Source organism: Sinocyclocheilus rhinocerous, unplaced genomic scaffold (genome assembly GCF_001515625.1).
Source record: "Sinocyclocheilus rhinocerous isolate Xijiao unplaced genomic scaffold, SAMN03320098_v1.1 scaffold168, whole genome shotgun sequence".
Lineage (NCBI taxonomy): Eukaryota > Metazoa > Chordata > Actinopteri > Cypriniformes > Cyprinidae > Sinocyclocheilus > Sinocyclocheilus rhinocerous.
The window spans coordinates 983,374-1,003,155 of record NW_015635532.1 but is presented as its reverse complement, the minus strand read 5'-3'; the positions used below and the strand labels follow the sequence as shown (position 1 = coordinate 1,003,155).

Sequence of the window (19,782 nt, the reverse complement as noted above, 5' to 3'; positions counted from 1 at the left end):
GGATTATTGTGATGTTTTTTTATCAGTTGTTTGGTCTCTGATTCTGACGGCACCCATTCAGCTCTGCAGTGAATGGGTGCCGTCAGAATGAGAGTCCAAACAGCTGTGTCCTGTGAACTGAAAAGCTGTGTGTTATTTCTTACAAATACACAGTTTTGTGGTTCACAAGACATTAACTGATGGACTGGAGTCGTGTGGATTACTTATGGATTATTGTGATGTTTTTTTATCAGTTGTTTGGTCTCTGATTCTGACGGCACCCATTCACTGCAGAGGATTCATTGGTGAGCAAGTGATGTAATGCTACATTTCTCCAAATCTGTTTTGATGAAGAAAATGTCTTTACAGTGTTCTTTAGTTCATGACTTTCATTTTTTTTTTTATCTCCCTGCTTGTCCGTAAACAAACGTGTTGCTAGGCAACAGGCCCCTGTCTCGTGCTGGTGGTGGTTGTTAACGGAGGGTCTCAGCCAGTCCTGTTTTCCCAAAACACTCCCCTCCCCTTGAACCAGGAGTCTGACAGGCTTTATGAAGGCCACAGCACTTACGGGAATGAATAAAGAACACATTACTACAGTTTGTTTGCACCATTCCTATTGGAATTATTTGTTATTTGGAAACAATCCATCTGGGATCATAAAAGAAATTCTGTAAGAATCAGAAATGATCCTCCTGAAAGTTTGATGCTTGTTGGTTTTTGTTGTTTGAACGTCTTGTAAACCTCTATTTCTCGTATGGGGATCATACTGATAATCATGATAGTCCAACAGAGAACTTATGTTCTAAAAGAATGTTTCCCAACAAAAAAACGATTTTGTCTATAATGTCTCATCTACACATCAGTGTCATTAAATGCTGGCTTTTCTTGAAGTTTCCTACTCCTCAGATATTTCTCCTGAGGAAAAAGACTCTCCTCTAACAACGAGGAGAAACAACAGTGACACTTACGGGAGTTCTCCGCTGTGTCTCATTGAGATTGTCCTCTGGTCATGTGATCTGTTAGAGGGGTGTGATGTGCTATATTGCTCTGTTTTGAGGTGTGTGTGTGTGTAGGGTGTGTGTGTGTCTGGGCCCCTCTTTTTCTTGTTTCCTTGGTCACACTGACGGACATACACACACACACACACACACACTCACTCACTACGGCGGCCTCAGAGGTGTACAGCTCCGTTTCTGAGTCTCCTGAACCAGAGTCCTGCAACAGACCACAGCTGGACCAGAACCGGGAGCAGGACCAGATCCTGCAAAACCAGAACAAGAAGGAGGAGGAGGAGGAGGACAAGGAAGATGAAGGATCTGAACCTCAGGACCAGGAACCTTCAGACCCGGAGTGTGTGGAGGAGAGATTCCGGATCGACCGGAAGAAGCTGGAGCTCATGCTGTACGGTGAGTGTTTGATCGATGACAGTAATCTGTCATGGTTTTCTGTAGAATTATTCCAGAAGCTTCATTAAACTGTTTGTTTTTCTGTGCATGCAAATGAAACCTGTCGTGGTTTTCCAGCAAAAAACCCTTCTGAATGCATTGAGATGTGATGCCAGCGAGCGTTAGATGGATATGGCCCGTTTGTGTGGCGGTTCTGCTGTGATGAACAGGTTTAATGGTCTGTTATCATGAGCTCTCCAGGAAGATTCTAGAGTTGTGTCGAGTTTAACCACCTGCGATTAATCAACACGAGCTGGAGTCGACATTCAAATCCCTCAGAGATGAGAGCGAATGACAGATTGAGCTTGTCAGAGAGGAGAGCGGTGAAATGCGGATGTGTTTGAGTTGATCCGGCGTAGATCCTCCGAGTTTCTCGTTCAGAGCTCATCAGACTTAATGGAGGAGTTTGCATTCTTGTTAACTTTAAGATCAACTTCACCTCAGATGTTTTACCTAACATTTCTTATAATTAGAAATAATTATTTATTTATTTTTCGGAGAACCTGTTGGTGGTTTCCTCCTGTCTGGTGTTTAGTAGTCCTGCACCCTCTCATCTCCTTGATCTTCTGGTCTGTTGATGTGACCCTGGTTCCTCCTTCATTGTGCGTCTGTGGGATTCTTTCACCGGTTTCATGGTGCCTCTGATCACTTAGCAAGCACAGCACATGTCCTTATAAACATGATTTGAGGAATCGCTCATGTCTGGATCTCAAAAGCTGGGCTTATAACACTGATTCCTGCTTCAGCTGTCTGTGTTTCTCGGTGTTTGTGCTGTAGTTTCTGCTCATTGTGTCTTTAGTTTGCTGTGTTTGCTTCTTGTCACAGGGAGGTGAATTAGTTTTGCGTCAGCATCGCTTGCTCTGACATAACTTTGCTGTTTGACGGCGTTTCTCAGAAGCAACTTTGGGGTCTTTTTCTTTTAGACACACACACACACACACACACAGACACAGACACACACACACACACTGGTTGTTTAGTCATTCTTGCTTGCAGAGCCGTGTGACCCTTAGCGATGGGGAGCAGTTAATGATGTTCACCCTAACCCTGTAAATGTCACTCAGGGGCAAAACACACACACACACACACACACACACACACACACACACACTGGTTGTTTAGTCATTCTTGCTTGCAGAGCCGTGTGACCCTTAGCGATGAGGAGCAGTTAATGATGTTCACCCTAACCCTGTAAATGTCACTCAGGGGCAAGTGTGTTTAACTTTACCACCCCCTCACACTCACTCACTCACTCACTCACACTCACACTCACACACACACACACACACACACACACACACACACTGCTTTCCATGTTTTATGGGGACATTCCATAGGCGTAATGGTTTTTATACTGTACAAACTGTATTTTCTATCCCCTTACCCTAACCCTACACCTAAACCTGCTGTTTTAAATTTTCAAAAAACTTCATTTTCTATGATTTATAAGCTTGTTGGGGACATTATGTAGGGAATACCAGTACACACACACACACACACACACACACACACTGTCTTTACATGCTTGAACTCTGTTTGGGATTAGATGTTGTTTGTGTTGTGTAGTTTCTTTAGAGAATTATCACACGGACACAATGTTTTAACAATCCAAAAACACACACTGTAACTTACATTTGCATTTTTGGTAAAGCATATAAAGTATCATATATATTGTCTACATATTGTTTAGAAATAGACAATGTGAAAACAGAGCACAATATGAACAAAATATGCTATTATGAATGCAAAATATGCAATACAATTTGATCAATTTTAACAATTTTTAACAAAAACATGCAATTATTTATTTGTTTATTTAAGTACCATTTACGTTGTTGGTAAAGTGTATTTTGTGTGTGTGTATGTGTGTATATATTTGTCTACATATAGTACACTTTAGAAATAGACAATATAGAAAATATATAAACAGAGCATAATATAAACAAAATATGTTTTTATAAATGCAAAATATGCAAAATAATTTAATATTTAAATTTCATTTTTTTTTGTATGTATTGTATTCCTATATTGTTATTTATTTATTTTTTAAATTAGTTTTAGTTTATTTATTTTTTTATTATTTTAATACTCCGGTTCAGCTAAACAAAAATGAGAAATGTTGCTTAAGTGAAATAAGTTTTTTGTATTTTATTTAATTTTATTTCAAGTAATGAAAATGTGTTTTATGGTTTTAGTTTTGGTTAACTATAATAAGCCTTATATGAAGTCATCTTTAATCAGTTCCTGATATGGGCCACATTCACATTTTTATATTTAAATGTTCAAAATCCTGTCAAACCAGCCGCCATCTGAAGACATCAATAGACGTGTGTGTGTGTGTGTGTGTTTGTTGGATCCGCTGGTGTCTCAGTATGAAAATCACATGCTGGTGCAGTGCAGTTTTCTGGTCTTTTGTTAATTAAGCAGAAAGAAAAAGTGTCCCAAACACACAGAACAGATTCGCTGTTATGAAGGCAAAACTAAGAGCTTTGAGATGCTAATGAGCCATTTTCTCTGTTGAATGGAGGATGTGAAGATGCAAATTGAGTGTCTTTTGAACGTAAGTTTCTCTTCCTCACACACTCATTGTGTCAGGTGATGAGAGAAACACACACGCAGGTGAAATGGCCGTCTAAGCTGAAGATCGGTGCCAAATCAAAGAAAGGTGAGTTCTGAGTTTACTCACCCTCATGTTGGTCCAAACATAAAAATAGACTTTCAGTTGAATGTCCAAGCTGCTGTTTTACATACAATGACCAAAAAGTTCCAAAGCACCATAAAGGTGTCATAAAACTCGTCAGTGTGACCCATGTTGGTCCAGCTATGCACCACTATATTCCTATTGGTTACATGCAATTGCATTTGCCATCATTGACAGAATATGCAGATGAGATTTGAGAGAAAGTAATACGGGTTAAAGTTGAGAGAAAAACGGACGCGTGCCTGTATATTAGATGCGTGCAGGTCTTAAAGCGACAGCAGACTATTTGTACTAAACATGCTGCTGCTTGTCAATAAAGGGATAGTTCACCCAAAAATTAAAATTCTGTCGTTATTTACTCTATATTTTGTCCCAAATCTGTATTAATTTCTCTCTTGTGCTGAACACAAAAGAAGATATTTTGAAGAATGTGATATATATATGTTTGGTTACCCACATCCTTCAAAAAAACAGAAGAAAAACTCATTCAGGTTTAAAACAACTTAAGAGTGAGCAAATGATGACAGAATTGTCATTTTTGGGTGAACTATTGCTTTAATGTTAATAAAACAAGAAAATAAAGAGAAAAATCACTCACTGCTCTTGACTGAAGATCTTTATTACAGTTGCTTTGATAAGAATCAATGTATAATTTATACAGTGAAGTGTTTATAGTGTTTTATTTATTTGTTCATTCAATTTCTTGAATGCTACTGCTAAATACACCTACTGTCCCTGAAAAATAAAGCACTGTTAGTTTTATTTGTATATTATGTGTGTTTGTAATGTGTATCTTTGTTCTTATTTTTTAATAACAAAGATACAATTATGACAAAGATTTTTATCTTTGTATACTTTGGCCTAAGTGTCTGCCATTGTTTTTTTATTTTATTTTATATTTTGTTGCCTTGTAAGGCTTTGTTTTTAAAATAGGGAAATTTGATTGGCTGTACTGCTCAGACAACCTGCAAAACAGTAAAACCAACATGACAAAGAATCATGATAAAATCATGAATTGTGTTTTTTCTGAAAAAAAAAAAAAAGTCAAATGATATTTTTGCCATATCGCCCACCCCTACTTCAAATAATAGAAATGTTTGGAGTAGTTTATATTTTAGTTTTCTGTAAAAACCCTGGTGAGATAATTATGACAAAACCAATTTTAAAAAAAATGACTCGTAAATAAATTTTATTTATTTATTTATTTTCTGCAAAGTGTTCTTTTTTAGGGTTTGGGTTGGTCCAGTTTTGTTATCATAAAACTAAAACTATTTTTTTTTTAAAGTGTGCTTATTTAAATAAAATAAACTTTAAGTGAAATAAAAAAATATATATATATTAAAAAACTAAGCAAAATTTCTAATTTTTATTTAGTTTAATTTTAAGTACTAAAATTACTAAAACTAAAACTGAAATAAACATAAATAAAAATGAAATAGATATATTTAAAATAAAATAAAATAAAATCAACATCAAGTTCTGTCATGAAACTCTAGATGGTGCAGACTGATGGGTCCTTAACATAACTGATGATATTCTTAGCATTAAACGACTTGTCACAAGCTGATTGGTTGGTGTTGCATACACAGCCAATGAGCTTGCTGCTTTACATTTAAATGGCTGATTAGCATTCGCTTGAGCATTGCAGCGCGCTTTTCAGAGTTCATCTGAAACCCTCCACCTTCCCCAGCTCCACCTGTATAGATCTGCTATGGGTTATTTTATATGCTATTTGTGCAGCAGCAGTATGTCTTAAATACTCACAGCACCATATCAGCTTATGTATTGGCTGTAGCAAGTTCCTGTACTTGCTTGCAGAAGCAGCAATAATCTAAATCAGCGTAGCAGATCTATTCCGCCAAGACCAAATACATTTACATTGTCATATCCATTACTATGCTAAAATCTTCTGAGAGTCCTCATGATAGAAATATAAATAACACTCAAAAACACACAGAAAAAATGAATAAAACTTAAACCACAGACACCTAGGGGGTGTTCACACTAAAATAAACGGAAATAAATTAAAATAAAAAAGTGTATTTTATTTTTACATTTCATTTAATTTCAGTATTATTTTAATTTTATTTTTAAAATTCATTTTCATTTTATTTTATTTCAGTTAGTAGCATTTTAATGCAACAAGTTTGAATATGCAGATAAAATTTAAAAGAAAAGCAACTCTAAATTGACACTATTTACTTTAACAAATGTCTTAGTAAGTGTAATAACATGCACTTATGAATTGTTCACAATAAGATAAAGGGAAAAATAGTAATTTTCAGAATCTATTGAAATGTAATGACTTTGTGCATTGACAAAATGCACTGTGATGATTTCTGTGTTTCTGTCCAGATCCTCATGTGAAAGTAGAGGGAAAGAGAGCAAACGTTCTGGAGGCCAAACGCAAGATTTTGGAGCTTCTAGAGACTAAGGTGAGATCTGAGCTCCTTTCATTATTCTGTTCATCGGTCCTGTGGCGATCTCACAGCAGCCCACCTTTGCACAGGTGAGTAAAGTCACACTGAAGATGGACGTCACACACACGGAGCATTCTCATGTGATCGGGAAAGGAGGCGGGAACATTAAGAAGGTCATGGAGGATACTTCCTGTCACATTCACTTCCCCGATTCCAACCGGAACAACAACGCAGGAGAAAAGAGCAACCAGGTACTCAATTCCCTGTCATTGTTTTAGTATACTGCTGTACACACTACATACTACATGTTTCATTTGAATTTTATGTGAAAATATAAGTAAGTAAGTATGTACGTGCAGGTGTCAATCGCCGGGCCGGTTCAGGGGGTGGAGTCTGCCAGGAGACAGATCCGGGTCAGTGACTCATTATCAATATTCATTATATTCAAACATGTTACTTTATATTCAGTATTCATATATTTAGATTTTTATGTTTAAAGTGTGTCTTGCTTATACTTTCACCTCAAAGAAAGAAAGAAAGAAAGAAAGATATAAAAAAAAATGAAATAAAAAGATTTTGCATAAACACCATTTCAAGAGCATTAAAAGGGTCATAAAACCGTAAAACTAATTTTTTGAAGTGTTAAAGGATATGTACAGGTTGCACATCACTGAAAACAATATTATCACTCATTATCATTATTTATAAGAGAATTTTTTTTTTTAAATTTCTGATCAGTTTTATGTTTTTTAATAATATCTATATTTATCTGTTTTAGTTTTCAGTTTATTTAGTTTTAGTTATTTTAGCAACTTCAACTTAAAAAATAGAACTGTTGCCTTGGCAACTAACTGAAATCAAATAAGTTTATTTTTGTTATATATATAATGATTTTTTTAATAGTTTTGATTATAGTTTTTTTTATAGATATTTAGATGAAAATAACCCTGATTAAAATATATATAACCTTATAACATAATGTTAATATTAATATATTTATATAATATTACATATGAATATATTACAAATATAAAAATAATTAAAACATTTGTAAAGTATTTATACTTTATGGTCATTTTTGCTATGCTACCTTTAATTTTTATGCTTCTTTTAAAAATTTGTTCTTAAATTGTAATTAAATTTTATGACCATTACGTTACTTAAATTGTAATATTATTTATGTGATAATGTAACATATTTCTATATTTAATTCATATAATAATTACAATATAAATAATATTAAAATATTAAAATATATACAAATATTAAATTATAATATCAATATAAATATATTCATAATATTACATGTTCATATATTCAAAATATATAAAAATACATCTGTAAAGTTTTATACATTATGGTAGTATTTGTCATGCAACTTTTTATGCTTATTTACTATGTACTATAGAAATGAAAATCTAATGAGAATCACCATAATAAAATGTGGCTGTCATTCTAATAAATAATCAATATATTCAAATATATGGCTTTATATTCAGCATTCAAATATTTAGATTCAAATATATGTATTTTTTTTATTTTTATATAGTATTTATACATCATGAGTGTATTTGTTATACAGCTTGTAATTTTTATGCTGAAAACATGCTACAGTTATGAAAATCTAATGATGCTCACCAATTAAAACAATGGAAATTACAAAACAAAACTATACTTTTTAATAGTGAATAGAATGGATTATTTTTGTTTAAATAATATAATTATTATAATTTAAGTCATGTAAAAAGAAATAAATTAAACAAATATTATAATACATTGTTTTAATTAATATTATTAAAACATAATGTTAATATATTCATATATATGATTAAAAAAAAAAAGTTTTTATGCTTCATGGGGTGTGTAGAATAGTCGTAGAATGGATGGTATGTTGAGTTGTTAAAGATAATTATTCCCCAGCTGACATTTCAACAAGTATTCACAAGTGAAAGAATATCATGGATCAATGTTGAATTTCCTGGTGAATTTTATTTTCAATTATTATTATTATTATAATTATTATCTTCTTCTTTTTTTTTTTTTTTTTTTTAAGATTTTGTTAAAATTTCAATGCTGATTTATTTTGTACTGTATTTTGTTAACCTTTTTACAACATTTAGCATTAAAAAAAATTTTCAGTGTTGAAACAACAACTGTCATTTTTACAACCATATTTTGGTTGGTTTTATTGCTCATCATATATAATTTTATTTAGAATACCATTTTTTTCTTCTTCTTTTTTTTGCATATAAAGTGTTAAATGCTAAATCTTTGTGTCCAGTCGGTGGTCGTTAAAAGTTTGGAGAGGAACATCGGCAGTCTGTAGGAGGCCAGACGTCTGCTGCTGGGCCTGGACTCCACTGAGGTTTCCATGACAACCAAGAATGTGTCTGAGGTCTCCATGACGACCAAGACCCCTGTGGACCCTCTGGTGGCCAATAATGGAATCACAGGCTACTGGATCAATGTACTAATGCAGCAAGCTGCGCCTCACTGAGACAGGTGTGTGTGTGTGTGTGTGTGTGTGTGCGCGCGCACGCGCGTGCTTCATCCTCTTTAATTAAATTCATGCTTGTTTGTTGTGCTAAATAAATCTTCAGGTGCTGTGCCCTCTCCTGATGCCGTGATTGGCTCTCTCTCTGGGAAGCCCCGCCCTGCGCCTCCTCCCGGATTGGCTGTTTCCTCAGAAGATGGACGGATAGGAATCAAAGGAGTGGAGTCCAAATTAGAGAAGGTTTTGATGACCATCATGTTTATGATGGACATACTTGTGTACTGTATGTATCTCACCTGTCTAGAACATGTGTTGCTCATATTTGACCCCATAATAAAAAAAAATGAAATAATAATAAAATAAATAAATGAAAAAGAAATTTTTTTTCTTTATGTATTATATATAATTATATCTAAATTAATTATAATATTAAAATTATATGACATTTTTAATTTATTAAATTATAAAAAAATATGTATTATAACACTTTTAATATTAAAATATTTTTTACAAATTTAATTGTAAAATATTCATACATCATGGGTGTATTATTTGGTGCTTTTAATTGAATGCTGATAGATACTAAATAATAAATAATACATAAAAATTAAAAAAATACTTTAATCTATAAGATCATACTAATTGATCAGCTGATTGCATATGCTACTTATACATATTCAGTTAAAATATGCATTTAATAAAATGCTAAAGTAAATGACATTTATTTGACAGTACAAATGTTTGAGAGTAAACAAAACCCAAAACTTTGATAATGTAATTGTGTCAGATTCCAGAAACTGAGGATCAGCCGACACAAGCAGAGACGGAGCCCTTCGTCACATCACGTGCGGAGGTCACAGAGGTCAGGTCATCGAGGAGAGGCAGCCAATCAGAGGCCTCGAGGGAGCCGAACCCACCACTCAGCCTGAGAGGTAAAAGCCTCCATTCTGAACAGGGACGTGTGTTTGGACAGACAGTCAGACGATGCTCTGGATTCCACTCTAGAATATGATGTACAGCACTGAATGAAGCTGTGTGTGTGTGTGTGTGTGTTTCAGGTCAGTGAGAGTGGAGGTGAATGGTGTTTATCTGAACAGTGACAGACGCTGTAGTCTGAGAATTTTCCCGTCTGTGGACGCGAATAATGAGGTACAGCACTTTCACATTTTTAAAATGAAGACAAAACTGCTTGCTGTAGATGTATTGCATCTTCTGTATGAATAATTTTTCAGAAAGACAGATTTAGCACAAATAAAATCATTTGTCTTACCGTTTTGTTTTTTTTTCAAGACAGTTTTTGTTTGCTGTTTATTTTAATAGGATCATGAATATGAGAGAAAGAAGCTTCTGGCAACTCAAGGTTTGTTTGTTTTTTATTGTAGGACTTGAAACATTAGTGCGAAAAGACGATTGACAACTTTTTTATTATATTATATTGTATTATATTATATTATAAATATACAATATAATATATTTTGCACATAGAAAATGAAGCCAGTTTTAGGACTGTTAGGTTTTTTTGCATTGTGGCATTGTGGCATTATTTTACAATAATTTAACACATTTTTATTTTTTTAAATAATATACTACTACTACTACTACTACTACTACTACTACTACTACTACTACTACTACTACTACTACTACTACTACTACTACTACTAATAATAATAACAATATAAGTCATCTAAAAATATATAAAACTGTATAAAAATATTATACTATTATTATAATATACCATTTTTATTCAGATCTTTTTGATAATTTTATACATTTTTTAAATATAACAATTAAAATAATATATATAAGTAATATAAAAGTATATAAAACTGAACAAATATTGTATAATTAACATACTGTTATGAAAACAAGTAATAATATTAATATATAAAAATATGTAAAAAACATTGTTAACATTTGTAAAGTATTTATACAGCATGGGTGCATTTGTTATGTTTGTAAAAAATTTGCTTCTGGCAACATATATTATGTTATTACTACTAATAGTAATTATTGTTGTTGTTGTTTGTTTTTATTATTATTATTATTTTAAAATTCAAATATTCATTTAGTGCCATTCATTAAGTTAAATTCAAACTGATGATGCTGATGTACATGACGCAAATTACTAATTTGGATTTTATCATGCCTAATATAGATTTCAGATTCACCCTCATATTTACTCCGGAGTTTTACTGATCAAGATTAGCTTGACATATTACAGATTGATTTTCTGCATCTTTTTCAGTGTCTCACATCAAAGCACAATCTTTGTGTGATCAGATGTGACAATGAAAAGCCCTAAAGTTGAGTGATTTAAGTTCAGATTGTTATTCTGGGCCGTGGCTGGATGGAGTCGTGCCGCCGCAGGCTCCATCTATTTGGCATTCATCATGCTGTATAAAGCTCAAAATGGATTAAAGAGCTTGAATGTGCCAGAGAGGTGATATAGGGGAGCCATTTAAGCGTTACGCAGTGCCAAAGAGGGTGATAGAGGGACCCATTTCAGAGTAACACGCTGCCAGATTTATAATGGAGTGCAGCCACTGAATATGCAGACAGATGAACAGTCACACACACAAAACACACGAGGAACCTGACATCAAATCATTCCACTACATTCATCTCTTCTGCACCTCTTTTTAATTTCAATTTGTAAAGTATTTATACATCATAAGTGTATTTATGTATTTATGTTGTCCAAAAAAAAAAAAGAGAAACAACTCAAGATTTGTTGCATTGCATTCAAGGTTTACAGTTTATCTGTTTATTTGATTAGTGATTAAAAAAAACAAAACATGAACATGAATTATTAATATTTCTATCTGATGTGAGTGGGTTTGATTTGAATTATGTTAAGTAAATTATGTAAAAATAATTAAATCTTAATAAATAAATAAAATATATTATTTGAGAAACAGAATTTACATAAATGTGTAGTTAGTTAACTCTTAAATTATAACATTTCATGCTTGCTTCAGGAATTGCCACAGAAAATATCAAAATAAGATTGTCCTGCTAATCTCAAGATGCTTTTGATTTTATAATTTCTATTTACATTTTAATTTTAGTTAGGTTTTTAGTAACTTTGTTGTGTGTTTTGTCATTTTTATTATTATAATTTTTTTGTTTTTAGTTATTTAGTACTTCAAGTTAAACTAAAAGAAATTGAGAAATGGTGCTTTGTCAACTAATTGAAATAAAATAAGTCACATTTAATATTTTCATTTATTTCAGTTAACATTTATTTTAATGTTTATTTTTTAATTGTCTTGGTTTTAGTTTTAGTTCATGAAAACCCTGTTACACACTCCAGAAACTGATACAGTGACTTTTAAATAAACTCCCACTTAAACCACTTCATTTACACCGAGAGAGAGGGAGAAAGGTAGCAGCACATTTTTCTGCATGACTGCTTTTGATTAAGTTGCTTAATTAGGTGGCAGGTGTTTAATAATGCAGGGGGATCCACACACACACACACACACACACTTTAATTAGAGCTGCTGTTGTATGCCAGTGTAAATCTGGATGCGGTTCTGAGTGTATAATGTTTCCAGGCATGCACGGTTGTGTGTGTGTGTGTGTATGTTTCATAATGCCCGTGATTTAATCTGTGAAAATGTGTGTGTTATAGCCATGCAGCAGAAACCCGTGATGACTGAGGTTCGAACCCCTACAGACACCTGGAGCGGCTTGGGCTTCTCAAAATCAATGCCCACTGATGCTGTAAAAGAGCTGAGAGCCGTGAGCCGCCGCTGCTACAGACCCTACCACAACCAGCATGTACACATATCTACGGTTACATTTGTGCATTTAGCAGCCACATTTATCCAAAATGACTTACAATAGAGCAGCATTAGCAATTCTTCAAAGAACCAACAGTATTCAGCTCAGTCCACCAGAAAGGATCAGAGAGGGTGAAGGTTCTGGAAAGCCACTTTTTGCCATGTTATTAAAAAATAACAAGGTGTTGTGACTGTAGCTGGTGGGAGGGAGACATCTAGCTTTCTAAATGAGGACATAAACTGTTTTTATACAAAGCAAATTTGGCTTTTCAAAACTCTAACACTGAGTATCAAAGTTCAGCATGTGCGTCAACACAGTAGCATCACAGCAGTGAGTTTTGCACCAGCAAACACCACTCACATTTTCTTCATTATATGTAAAAAAACAAGGATATACTGTATACAGCAATTAGTGTTTAAAAAAAAAAAAGAATACTTTTATTAATCAAGGACACATTAAATTGATCAAAAGTGACAGTAAAGACATTTATAATGTTCAAAAGATTTCTGTTTCAAATAAATGCTGTTTTTTGAACTTTCTATTCATCAAAGAATCCTGAAAAAGAAAATGTTTATGGTTTTCATGAAAATATAAAGCAGCACAACCGTGTTCAACATTGATAGTAACCAGAAATGTTTCTTGAGCAGCATATTCTAATCAGCATATTAGAATGATTTCTGAAGGATCGTGTGACACTGAAGACTGGAGTAATGATGCTGAACATTCAGCTTTGATCACAGCAATAAATTACATTTTACAATATATTCACATAAAAATAATTAGTTAAATTGTAATAATATTTCACAACATTACTGTTTTTACTGTATTTTTGCTCAAATAAATGCAGCCTTGGTGAGTAGAAGATACTTCTTTCATAAACATTAAAAATGTTTATTCCATTTTTTTCTTTTGGGATTTTGACATCTCCCGATCACTGTCTGCTTTCATTAGAAAAGAGCAGCAAAACATCTGCTTTTGTGTTCCACATGAGACAGAAAGTCATACATGTTTGAAATAACATAAGTAAATGATGTCAAAAGTTTCAGAGACTTCTTTGGAAAAACATAAAAAAATCTCACCATTCACAAACCTTTGAAATAATGGAATGAAGTTCGTCAAAGTTCAGTTACATGAGCAACTGCACATTTCCTGAGTGTAAACATTTTAAATGGAGGAGTGTGTGTGTGTGTGTGTGTGTGTGTGCGCGCGTGTGTGTTTGTGTGCGCGTGTGCGTGCGCGTGTGCGTGCGCGTGCACGCGTGTGTGTGCTGAATGACAGACTGCACAATTACCCACTTGTGTGAGGAAACTAGTGGGTGATGGGTTTATGAAAAGATTAATTTCTGATCAGTTGAATACAGTGAGTCTGCACACACACACACACACATACACACACAGGTTTGTGTTTGTGAAAAGTGGGGACATCCCATAGGCGTAATTGTTTTTATACTGTAAAGACCGTATATTCTATTGAAACTTTGTGCTATTTCAGATTTTCAATACAATTCATTCTGTATGATTTATATGCGTTTTGAAAAGTGGGGACATGGGGTAATGTCCTGAAAAGTCACCTTCTCCTTGTAATACCTATGTCATACCCTTGTCATTATACAAATTGATGTCCTCATTTGTCACAAAAACGCGCACACACACACCTGCATTCATAGCAGTGTATTAATGGAGAAAAATCTCTAAACTCCAATCACAGACGTGTATGAGCACACAGTGAGCAGCACATCCCCGTTCCCTTCACTTCCACCCTCATTTCCTCTCCGCTGGGATAATGAGACTCTCTCAATTATATATATCTCAATGGAAGCGGTTTAATGCCACACTGCTGCACTGATTGTATCTGTGTTTGATTGTTACTGCTGTTTGAATCACACTATTTCTGAAAATAAGTGAAGTCCTGTGAAGGATTCAAATTGAAAAGTTATTGAAATCTGTTTGTGCGTCTTTCTTTCTGTTGTGCTTTTTCTGTTCATAAAGTGTAGTTCAATCAAAGATGAACCTTTTGTCATCGTTTACTTATGTTATATCAAACCTGAATGACTTTCTGTCTGCTGTGGAACACAAAAACAGATGTTTTGCTGCTCTTGTAATAAAATCTATGTAATGAAAGCAGCCAGTGGAAAAAAGGGAATAATTAAGATTTTTTATGTTTTTGAAAGAAGTGTCTTCTACTCTCCAAGGCTGCATTTATTTGATTAAAAGTACAGAGGAAATAAGTAATATTGTGAAATATTACAATTTAAAATAATTATTTTCTATGTGAATTTATTGCAAAATGTAATTTATTCCTGTGATTAAAAGCTGAATTTTCAGCATCATTACTCCAGTCTTCAGTGTCACATGATCCTTCAGAAATTACTCTAATATGCTGATTTGCTGCTCAGGAAACATTTCTTATAGTTATCAATGTTTAAAACAATTTGCTGCTTCATATCTTTGTAAAAACTGATACTTTTTTTTAGGATTGTTTGATGATGCAGCATTTATTTAAAATAGAAATCTTTTGTAACATTATAAATGTGTTTTGTCATTTTTGATCAATTTAATGTGTCTCACAGTTACTCCACAAAAATATGGAGTAATGGCTGCTGAAAATTCCGCTTTGCATCACAGGAATAAATTACATTTTAAATATGTTACAATAGAAAACATCTATGTTAAATTGTAATAATATTTCAAATTATTACGGTTTTACTGTAGTTTTACTGTATTTTTAATCAAATAAGTGCAGAATCGAGGTGAGCAGAAGAGACTACTTTCAAAAACATTAAAAAAGTATATTAAAAATATTTATATACAAGTCTTCTGAAGTCATATGATGTATGTGAGGGTAGACGTAAATTTAAGTTGTTATTTCTCATTAATAATTCTCATTATTCTCAATTCCACATAATGAAACTTGCTGTGTCACTCTTTTTCAGTTTTACTATTATTATTATTATTATAATAGCTTCACAGAAGAACGAAAGTCGTTTTCATTTTTGACTTTTTAATAATGGTCACTATCGTATTTGTCTGGTTTTAGTCGTGGAGTTCACAGAGTGGAAAGGAACGCGGTTGGAACGGCAGCGACTCGGAAAACTGTAGAGAAAGACGTGGATCTGTGTCTTCATCACCACCTCCGTCATCATCCTCCTCATCCTCGTTCCCTCCCTACAGTCTGTCAGCATCCCGAACATGCAAGTGTGCTGCTAAACTCACCGCTCTGCTCTTTAATTGCAGAGGGTGTGACATATCTCGTTTAATTAGCAGTAACGATTAAATTAGTTTAGCTGCTCATTACACAATTTAATTCTCCCAGCAGCTTCATTTCAAGGAGAAACAATCACTTCGCTGAAACGTGTCGAGATTCAGGACCTACTGGGAAATGAAAATATTATGAGCTTCTCATTTCTGACCTTTGACCTGCAGCAGAAGGATACCTGACCGGCTCTGAGGGCGGGGCATCCAGACATTTGATTGGCAGGTCTCCCAGTCCCTCCCACGCAGATGATCTTATTGAGTTACTGGCACAGCTGGGTCTAGAGAAATACATCGATATTTTCCAACAACAGGAGGTAAATACACAACCCACACACACGCACGTCCCAGACGGCACACCCACAGACGCCCACGGCGCTATTATCTGATGCATATCACACACAAACCTGGCTCTAAGGAGTCAGAGCGCACAGGTTTATTTTAGTCTGCCTGGAAACAAAGTCATGTCTAAAGATTTGAGATTGAACTAGTCAGTGGGTTTACCAAAGTTCAGATCTTTAAATGATACTTGGAGTTTTGTTTGAACTGGTTAGTAACAAGTAAACTAGATTTCCATGAGAAGAACTGTATATCCTACAGTTTTCTGTCAGTGAAATGAGTCAGTATTTACACTGCAAAAAATGATGGAAAATCTTGATTAAAGAATGTTTAGATATTTGTACTGGAAAATACAAAGTAAGATTTTTTTTTGCAAGAAATATAGCCTTTAATAAATAATAAAACTTGCTTTTCCTTGGAATTAGGTTTATTTTCATGACCCCATTAGCTTATATTTGTTCTTTAATTTTTAATATTTTTTATTTTGATTAAATGCAATTTTAAGCAAAATGCACCTTTATTTAAGGATGTTTATATATTTGCAGTGCATTACAGACAGAAATTCAGATATGTGCAATTATTTGAATGTTTTTATATTTTTAACACACATTAATTGACTTTTTTTTAAGATTATCCTTGAAAATTAAGTATTTGTTATTTTTATTATTGTTGTATATATTTATTTCTGTTTTAATTAATAATTCATTTAACTAAAATTGCTATTTTTGAAATAACTAAACTCACAGCTTCACTTTGCAGAGTGAGACGCACAGACGCAATTCACACATGCAACTTTAATCCCTCTCTCCCTCCCTCTCTCTATGAAGTAACTAAACTTACAGGTTCACTGTTTGCAGAGTGAGATGCACAGATGCAACTTTCATCTCGCTCTCTCTATCGATAATTAACTCAAATCAATGCTATAATTCATGCATTCAAATAAATGTGATCTTAGCGCATTACTTCATCTCTGTGTCTGATTTAAAGCAGGCAGAATGCCAGATCTCCGCTGCGCGTCTTGTGGTTCTTTGCCTCAACATTAGGCAACGTTATGCATTCAGATCATTTAGTCCTATTTAGTCCTATTACAGAAATGTTTTGTATTGTTAGATCTAACAGTTGGTTTATTTATTTTTTTAAAAATGTAACGAGATGGAAACACCTGAAATAACATTGGTAAATGATAAAATAATAATAATAATAATAAACTATACATATACATAAAAAACAAATAATATACAAATAATAACCTGCTTAGTTCAGGCACAAGCATTACAAGGAAATCGTACCATAAACGAACCGTACTCAGACCACCTCCGAGTGCAGTTTGTGGGTCCGTTTGTGGCTTTTGGGTCCTTTTAGGGGGGTCTGAGATCACTTGGTTTGTTCACATATACGAGCTGAATCGCTCAGACAGCGTTTGGAGGGCTCAAACGAACTGAGATAGATAGATAGATAGATAGATAGACAGACACACATACTGTAAATATGTGCTCTCATCTGTCAGATCGATTACCAGACGTTCCTGACGCTCTCAGACGAGGATTTGAAGGAAGTGGGCGTGAGCACGTTTGGAGCGCGACGCAAGATGATCCTCGCCATCACAGGTCACTCTCATTAACCAAACTAATGCAGAACTCGACTTGATCATTTCAACATATGGTGGATAAATATAAACAGTTGATGAGTTTTCATTTGAAACTTTACTGCATTTTCCCCTCAACAGATTTAAACAAAAAGAGGAAGTTTTCAGAAACGTCCAGTGTAAAGTCAGGATATCTGGAGGGAGGCGCGAGTGGCCGTCTCCCGTGGATCATGAACGAGGATGCGGCTGCCAAGAGTAACCGTTGGTGACGGGACGATGTGACCGCTATAGAGCTTCCTATAAGGCACCTGGGGCCGGTTTGTGCTTCCTGTCATGTGGCCCTCAGGGACCAATCAAAGTATGACATGATAGATGATTTCCATATAAGACAGAGAAGATAGATGTGCTGTGACTCTCAGAGGAAACATGCAGAGAAGTGTGACCTTTAGCGTGAACCGACTGCCTGCCTGTCCAGAACCCACACTTAGTATGCAAGTCTCTGACTCTCTCTACCTCTGTTTCTCTGTCTTCTGTTCTTCTATGCAAAACTTAATTTCCTTTATGTATTGTTCAAATATAAGAATACTTTCAGACCAAGTTTAAAAGTCAGTTAAATTTGGATATTTCATTAAATGAGAACCAAAAACACATAGTTTCCTGTATTAACTTTAATGTTGGATTTTAGAGTTGTGGTGTCTATTAAATAAAAAAATTAATCAAAAATAAAAATAAAAGTAATATTGGATTACTGTAAGCATGCATTGATCACAGGATAAAAAAATTGGCCCTGTAAAATTCGTAATACAATAATTATTTTAATAAAACAAAAATTAGAATTATTTTTTTTTATTTTGTGATGCAAACCTTCATTAAAATAAATAATAAAATAATTATTATTTTAATGTAAATAGTTTTTGTGACACAAAACCTTCATTAAAATAAGTAAAACTATAATTATTCTCTTAATTTAAATAATTTTTTGTGACAAAAACCGCAGCCCATAGAGGGCATCCTATCACTGCCTGTGCCTCTATGATAGCTTCTATTTTGTGCATTAAAACTTCCTGGGAATAATTTTTCCTAGGAAATGAGCAAATTATATAATTTCATAACCTTTAAAATTAACAACTCGGCACAGTTCTCTGTTAAATAAATATACTGTGAGCTAAATTAATAATTAACTGCTTTTATTCAGCAGAGAAAAATATGAAACCACTCTCAATATTTTGGCACTGCACCCCAGTGCACAAGTGAAAGTTTTGAATTAAAATTATCTGTTGTGAGTGTGCTCAACGTTTCTCTCATTTACAATTTAATGTATCTCTCGTTTTTTCGTTTTTTTCTCGAATACATCGTGCGGATTTCAGCTGTGTCAATATCTTGGCTGTGGCTGATGGGGATTTTCACCCTCTAACACTTTAAAAGAGTAAAATGTTAACAGCACATAATCAGAAACCGCACTACTGATCTGCATTACCCACGTTAAAACATTGGCACTTAACATTAACAGCATTAAGCCAATGGAGTGGAACGGAATAAATTAAACACACACACACACACACACACACACACACTCACACATACAGACCTGCTTGACAGAGAAACTGTCTCATGTCCATGAGTGTCTTGCCACAAGATATTCAGTGTATTAATGATGACAATTCATGAATCAGCCTTTGCAAAATTAGAACCGTTAACCCTTTATTTACAACCAGCACAAATATTTAACCAGTCACATGTCAGCTTTTTCAGTTTGTGTGACTGCAGTGCTGATGCACT

General features: G+C 34.0%; 1 pseudogene; it reads left to right on the top strand.

Moving 5' to 3' along the window:
* Positions 1-851: 851 nt before the first annotated feature.
* LOC107747123 (protein bicaudal C homolog 1-B-like) lies at positions 852-18,641 on the top strand (annotated as a pseudogene).
* Positions 18,642-19,782: the final 1,141 nt, after the last annotated feature.